Genomic DNA, 8,476 nt, shown 5'->3' with positions numbered 1-8,476 from the left:
TTTACTTTTACCTTTCCTTTTCATTATATTTAATAATTCTCTTAAAGATAATGTAAATTGTTAAGAAAATTGTTTTCTTTTAGTGCCTTCTGTAGTGTTACATAATTTTTTCTTTAGCCATTATTGCCAGAATTCCTATCTTCATCCCAGTGCCGGTGAAGACAATGTAAATTGTTAAGAAAATTGTTTTCTTTTAGTGCCTTCTGTAATGTTACATAATTTTTTCTTTAGCCATTATTGCCAGAATTCCTATCTTCATCCCAGTGCTGGTGAAGTGAAAGATAAAACCAATCTACAGCTTCTACAATAGCCATCACTGAACTGCTTGCAGAACTTGCCTGGACACATTGTGAGCTCACCTGTATGCATTGTGAACTATCTGTTGGTACAGCGAATTGTGGTAGTGCTGGAGTATTTTTGCTGATGGTGTCACCAGTGGTACAATTTAGGAGCCCTCAATTGGCTTAATGTCATGGCATTTTGCATCCTCCTCTACTAGCGATGGTCTAAAATTTGGGGGCCAACAGAGGTGAGGCAAAGAACCTCACCCCCCCACAGGTGCAAAGGCCTATCCACAAGTATGGCTGTATGCTGGACCAGTAGTCAGTGACGGGTATGATCCAATTGCAGTGGTACCAACCTAAGACAGGAGGCTGACGCCTAGAGGTCAGTTCATCCGATGACGGGTAAGGACCATATGTTGAATTGGACTGCCTAACAGGCAGGGTCCCTAAGCCACATGCTTGTTGTTTAAACAGAGAGGGGGAGATGTTGAGAGCCACAGCCTGAGGGGCCCCAGCAAACTTCCAGCTGCCAGCAAACTTCCAGCTGCCGGCTGATGATTGGCTCACAGCAGCCCCAGCAACATCTAGCTGATTGGCTCCTCGGCCCCAGCAACATCTAGCTGATTGGCTCCTCTGCGGTGATGCTCATTGGACTGTTTCCCTGCCCTTTCAGACCACGGAGCTGCTCATTGGGGGACTTTTTTGGCTCCGCCCACGTGACCCAGCCAATCGGCCTCAAGAGCAGGAGGATTGTGGGAGGTGGAGAGAAGCTTGTGTGGGAGAGAGAGGCTTGTGGAAAGCCGGTGGTGGCAGTTGAGGCTCTGAGGGTTTTTCCTGAGAGACTATTTTGTTTGTCGTGTGTGGTTCTAAAAATAAAGTTAGTTTCTTTTGACAAGTGGCTCCTGATTGTGCCCAGCCAGACTGCGGCACTCATGTATATCCCTAGTCCTTCAATAAAGACCTTTGATACCCATCAGTAGAAGGACATAAAACTTATTGTATATAAATGTTCTTTGCCTTTTTTGTAACAATCCAGCTTCTAGACCACCTTGTTTTCTTAGATCCTACTGTATTTCTTGACTGGTCTTTATTTAATGAATTTGTAAAATGGAAAGACCATCTTTCAAACTTCACTTCCTATCTTAACTAAAGCAGCCAACTTTGGAAAACAATCCGTTTTTACTGTGAACAGATGACAGATGGGTTTTTCATTTTCAGTGAAAGATTTAAGAATTGTACATGAGTGCTACTGAACAATATGGCAGAATTTGTATGCACATGTAAAATACTACAAAGGTAGTCTATGGAAAATGCTAAAAAATTTTTAACTGAAATTGGAATATAACCATATATATACATATACATACACGTATGTTTATATGCACAGTTACTCAGAGATACTTATATAGACTGAAAGGAGATATACTAAAATTCTTACCTCCAGATTTAATGATTATGGATTTTTTTCTGATTATATTTTCTGACTCTATCATAACTTTACATTATACCTTTACAGCTCAGAGGAAAAACATAACTATTTGTGTTTTTTTTTTTTAATGGCTCTTTGGACTAAAATATTTTCTTCTCATCGAGCAGAGGTAGTTCTTCCTGTGAAAGTTAGAGACAGCCAGGTGTGGTGGTGCACCTATAATCCCAGTGACTAGAAGGCTGAGGCAAAAGGATCACAAGTTCCAGGTCAGCCTCAACAACTTAGCAAGACCCTGTCTCAAAATAAAACATAAAAAGGGCTGGGGATGTGGCTCAATGGTTAAGCACCCTGGGTCCAATCCCCAGTACAAAAAGAGAGAGAGAGAGAGAGAGAGAGAGAGAGAGAGAGAGAGAGAGAGAGACAGACAGAGACAGAGTTCTTCAATGGTCCCAACAAGCTAGAATCCACACTCTCCCTTACCAAGTACAAAGAATGGCTTGTCATGTCATTCTTTTGAGTCTATGAAATGATGCACTCACTTTGTGGCCTGAATCAAGCTAAACCAGCCAGTAGCAGGTCACAGTACAGTTCCAGAACCTCTAGGGTAGTCTTCCTGGATAATGTGCTCCACACGGATCAGGGCTCTCTCATCCTTCCCAGTGGCCATGTGGTCTGCAACCTCCTTCCTTGCTCTCTGAGTCTGTTCAACTGCAGCATGAAGCACATATAGAAAAATGAATGTGTGACAGGCGCAGTGGCGCACTCCTGTAATCCTAGGGCTCTGGGGGCTGAGACAGGAGAATTGCAAGTTCAAAGCAAGCCTCAGCAATGCAAGGCAGGCACTAAGCAACTCAGTGAGACCCTGTCTCTAAATAAAATACAAAATAGGGCTGGGGATATGGCTCAGTGGTCAAGTGCCCCTGAGTTCGATCCCCGATACCAAAAAAAAAAAAAAAAAAAAAGTGTGGCTGGGGATGTCACTTAGTGGTAAAATGTCTACCAGCATGTGAGAGGCCCTGGATTGATCCCTAGCACCACAAAGGGAAAAAAAAATGAATCTGTAAAAAGAATAAAAAAAGAATTTTACACAATAGAGTAAAACAATGGTTTCATAAAAACAAATGCAGGTGGTAAATTATGTGTTTCAAACTAGATGTGGAGGGTCTTCAAAATCCCACTCCCAGATCAACAGCATTTGCATCACCTGGGAGCTTGTCAGAAATGCAAATTATTGGGCCCCACCCCAGAAATGCTGACTCAAAACTCCGGAATTAGAGTTGTAATAAGCCCTCCATGGGATTCTGACAACTGTTAAAAGGTTGAGAACCCCACTTTATGCTGTGACTTGATAGGTGGCCTTTATTTTCTCCCCTTAGGTTACCTTTATTTTATAAAATATTCCAAAGTGAAAATTTATAATTTTTGTAATAAAAAGATTAGTTATTTTTAAAAGGAGAATGGGGGTTAGGAGTGCTGCTCAGTAGTAAAGCACTTACCTAACCACCCTCATCCCCAAATGCATGTGGTGTTTTACATTTGAAAATGTTTTCATATAAACATTTCTATTTGATCCCAGTAACACCTGTGTGAGATTTGCATTGTTATTTGAATTTTAAAGTTGAGAAAACTGAGACTCTGAGGGGTTACATGGCTTGCCCATGGTCAAGTGATTAGGAATAGTTAGTTCAACTGGAACTCAAGGCCAAATCTTCAGTGTGCAAATTGCTATGCTTTTTACATTATTCCACAAGATGAACAAGAGGTTGTTTTGGAAAGGTAACAAATGTAACCTGTCCCAGGCCAATCTATTGGGGGCAATAAAGGCTTACTCACTATCTTGTGTTATCAACTGATAACTGAGTTTCAAGAAAGCATTTCCACAAAGCCAAGAAAATCTCCAAGTCTCCAAATTATATACTCCGTCTGCCATACCCTAAAGATGATGCTCACCATCAAATCATGATTAGATAGAGTTGCTCTCACTGCAAAACATGTTGACATGAAACCACATTGAATCTGAAATAAACACAAAGCTCAGTGCTTGGAAAGGAAATAGCCAAGTCCAAAGTAGACAAATGTTTTCTTTAGACATCTCAGGGGAAAAAATCATAACAGAATTGGACTTGTTTCCTACAAATGATGTTAAACCAACTCTAATACCAGCAAAAAAAAAATTTTTAGTTATAGATGGACACAATACCTTTATTTTATTTATTTGTTTTTATGTGGTACTGAGTGCATTATGAGGCTAGGCAAGAGTTCTATCACTGAGCTACAACTCCAGCCCTCAGCAAAAAATTTATTGTGTGCCTTCATAATATTCTGTGATACACAAAGAACCCTGGAGAGATATAGAATGTCATGATTTTTGTCTCATTTCAAGAAGGAATAAATTTAGGTAAGACAGGGCTAATTTGTTCTAACTTATCTCAACTCACTCTTGTGCTCCATATTTAAATTTATTCATTTGCAAAAAGAAGATAAATATTTATATCTGAGCAATAATATGCATCACTGGATTGTTAGGGTCAAATAAAAGAACACAAATTCATGCTTTTGGAAATTATAAGTGCTGTGCACACCATCATTGTCATCCTCACTATTCAAAATAATGGGTACCACTGGGTTTGCCATAATTTGTTTTGGATAATTTCCTAGGACTCTGTTACCAAAATTGTGCCCCCAAACACTTGCAAGATCTTGTTAGAGAATGCTCAAAAATCAAATTGGAAGTTTGAGTAACAGCTACCTTCCCACTAATACATAATGGTATTTTAATATAACTATTTACTAAGCACTCAGAGAACTGCATTATGTGCAATACTTATTTCATGTGAACACTTCTTATAATTGACAGGTGTCAGTTTTTCAGTTTGTTGAGGAGTAATGGCTCATGTAACCCATGGGAATAAAGAAATAGTGGGGAAAAGAAAAAAAATCAGTTAGACTTTAAGAAAGAAGATAGAACTTGTTTACATCATCCCTGCTTCTGAGTATAGCACTACTTGGGTCTGTCAACTGGGAGAAGGAACAGCATTTTTTGTGTGTTTGAAAAAAGATAAAGAAGCCTTTCCAGAAAAATTTGCCCAGAGGGATCAAACTTAATGGCTACTCTACTTTTAAAAAGAATGATTAAAGAGGGCTGGGGATATAGCTCAGTTGGTAGAGTGCTTGCCTCTACATGCATAAGACCCTGGGTTCTGATCCCCAACACCACAAAAGAAAAAGGAGTGGAAATTGTTGGGTTGGGGTTGCAGCTCAGTGGTATCGCACTTGCCTAGCATGTATGAGGCTCGGGGTTCAATTCTCAACACCGTATATGAAAGCAAATAGATTAAATAAAGGTCCATCAACAACTAAAAAAAAAAAAAAAGACTAATTAAATGTCTCTGTCTTGGTGGCAACCTGCCAGAAACTTGGAGATATCTTTTTATTTTTTAAACCTGTGGAAACTTTTAAAAATAATTCACACATTGTAAGAAATAATTCAGAGACACCTAGGGTACCCTTGTACTCAGGTTTCCCCAAGGGTAACATCTTGTAAAAGTGCAGTTCACTACTAACCTGGATATTGGTGTTGATATAGTCAAGATACAGAATGTGTTCAAAAACTTATTTTTAATACATTTATTTTGTTTTATTTTTATTTTTATGTGGTGCTGAAGGTCGAACCCAATGCCTCATGTGTACGAGGTAAGTGCTGTCACTGAGCTATAGCCCCAGCCCTAGAAACTTTTTAAATATATTGATCACCATAGTAAACACGATCGCATTTCCAGTAGTCAGAAACTCTCCTTTAAATCCCCAAACTGCTAAATGAGATCTTAGAAAATAAATCAACTTGAGGGTTTCACCAGGATCTAAGAGGCTGCATGCGGTGTTGCCTTGAGTGTTTACTTACTTTTCTTTTTTTTCAGGAGTTTTAAGCGATTGATAACCAGATGCAAGTTAACCCGGAGGCGATCAGCTTTGAAGGTAGAGCTGAACATTATTTCACCACAAGAGGAAGCAGTTCACAAGCCACCTCGATGAGCAAGCTTCCAAAAGAAAGAGAAAGTTATGAGTATTATGAGGGACTCATTCCAGTTTTCTGGCACCCACTTCAATAATACCCACATAAGAAATTTCTGGTAGCTCAGCAATGGCCTGAATGTACTTGCTTCTCTGTGGACCATTCCTCAAAATGACTCGTGTAATTCAAATAAGGGTTAGGTTTCCTTCAACTTATTCAAATTGTTTTTACAACCACCTTTTAGAATTCTGCAAGGAGTTTTTAACAAAAATAGATGTCTTTGGCAAATGTCTGAGGAAAGTAGACCAGAGAGGGAGACACTTCCCATTCCCTGCAAAAGACATATCAGTCCACAAAGGAATAAAGTATAAGGCCTCCTTTAAATAAAACATTCATGAACTTGTAAGGGAATTCCTCCATGGAATTGGAGAGGTCACTAACATTAAACGCATGTGGAAACAAGGACACAGAATCAGAGAAGTAGAAAAGACAGAAACTTGAAAATTGCATATTTCATTTGGACATTTAGAAAACGTTTTGAAACATAATCAAATACCAGGCATCAATACATTTTTGGGAAAGCTAAACCCACTAAGTGTTTTTATGATTTCAATGTATGCTTGGGATTAGTTTTTTTTTTTTTTTGTCTTTGGCAGAAAAGGATGGAAGTTCCTTTCCTTAAATACCACTTTACATGCTGAAGCATACATGCAGGAAGGTAAGACAGTATGAGAAAGGTGACCTAAGCCACCTACTTTTGTGATGACACACATTTTCACAAGTTACAGCACTCTTCTCTCATTTGATGTCAGATCAAGTTGGGATAGTTGTCTGTGCTTACTCTTTATTACAGTTCTAGAAAAATCATCAGTGAGGAATTAGGCAGCTCTCCTACCTGCTTAGGAAGAAGAATAACCAGCATAGCAAGATTCTGCTATTGCTGTTGTTTTCCTTCCACTAGAGAAAATCAAGCTCTCCCATCACAAAAATTCTGTCTGCACACAACAAAGGAATTCGATAGGCATCCCGGGAATGGAAAGTGGATAAAACAAAATTCTAGCCGGGCACAGTGGCACACGCCTGTAATCCCAGCGGCTTGGGAGGCTAAGGCAGGAGGATCGTGAGTTCAAAGCTAGTCTCAGTAATGTGTGAGGGTGCTAAGCAAGTCAGTAAGACCCTGTCTCTAAATAAACTACAAAATAAGGCTGGTGATGTTGCTCAGTGGTTAGTTCCCCTGAGTTCAATCCCCAATACTCCCCCCCCCAATAAAATAAAAAATAAACTGTATTAGTTTACTTATCATTAATATTCCTGTTAAACTGTTCCTATAGAAGTTCCTACAGTCAAGATGTACCACCAAACAAATGAGGATTGCTGGAAGAGTTCTGGAATAGGATACAGACAGCAGAGATGAGACCCACCCTTTAGGGACTGGCACACCAAAACAGGAAATCAATTGTGTTTCACCAATCAGAATGTCCTGTTTTTAAAACAGACATGCCTTGGCATTACATCATTGTGTTAATGGCTGGTAGCCAAAAAACTTTTTTTGTTTGAATCTACCTGTGCCTGCTCTTTTAATTTGTACAAAAACCAGCTCTCTGAGTGTGTATGTTGATCTAGGAGAAGATGGCTGTCCTCGAATACACCTGAATTGTTGGAGGGTTTCTATCTTGGCAGTTTTAATGTCAGTTTAGTGAGCTAAGCAATGAACTAGAAACCAGGATGCCAGTTAGAGCTAGAATGGGTTCACTGAGTGACCACAGGATTTCCTTCTTGGCCAAACTGAGAAAGAGACTGCCATAAATAATATTAATATTCATAAAACAAAGCCCTCTGCTGACTGAGATGACAGTGGTAGCCTTGCTGTTTTACCCAGTGGTTGTGTGCGTGAGTGTGTGTGTGTGTGTGTGTGCTGCTTCATAAATTTGAAGATTCTTTGTGTCCACCCATATGAGAAAATATCAAAATTAATGTCTAAGAATTCCCTAGAAAGAAACTTACAAATCAAACTGTATTTGTATTTTTACTTATTATTTTTTGTAGTGCTGGGGATTGAACCCATGGTCTGTGTGCATGCTTGTCATGTATTCTACCACTTAGCTACACCCTCAGCCCAATTTTTATATTTCCAAGATAACATTCTCATAAAAATTCAAGCAGTAATATAAGTTACTTTTTTTTTTTTTGGCGGGGTGGGTGGGTACCAGGGATTGAACTGGGGGGCACTCAATCACTGAGCCACATCCCCAACCCTAATTTGTATTTTATTGAGACAAAGAGTCTCACTGAGTTGCTTAGTACCTCGCTTTGAACTCCCGATCCTCCTGTCTCATCCTCTCTAGCCGCTGGCATTACGGCAGCGAACCGTCCAATTCTACTTTTATCCCCAAAGATAATCAATATTTACTAGTTATGTATCCTTTTTCCTGTACAGGTACATGAATATAAGGGTTGTATAAGATGTTGTATCTTTTAACATTAAATGCAATATCATACTGTGTATACTTGCTTATTTTTTTCATGTAGCAAAATGTCTGAAGAGTTCTTCTATCAATTTCATCCCACTCATTTGAGTAGTAGAAACAGGGACCTAAAGTGCTAAAATTACTTTCCTAAGGTTAGACAGCTGCATCTTAGAGATCAAAGACCAGCCAGTATTTGTCTTCAGACGGTACTTCCCCCCCCCCTTCCTTTCTTTTTTGCAGAGCTGGGGATCAAATCCTGGGAATCAAATCCTGGGACTCAGGA

This window comes from Marmota monax, unplaced genomic scaffold (assembly GCF_021218885.2).
Source record: "Marmota monax isolate L192 unplaced genomic scaffold, Marmota_monax_Labrador192_F-V1.1 WCK01_AAM20220418_F8-fsc00024, whole genome shotgun sequence".
NCBI classification, from domain to species: domain Eukaryota; kingdom Metazoa; phylum Chordata; class Mammalia; order Rodentia; family Sciuridae; genus Marmota; species Marmota monax.
This window is presented reverse-complemented; position numbering follows the sequence as displayed.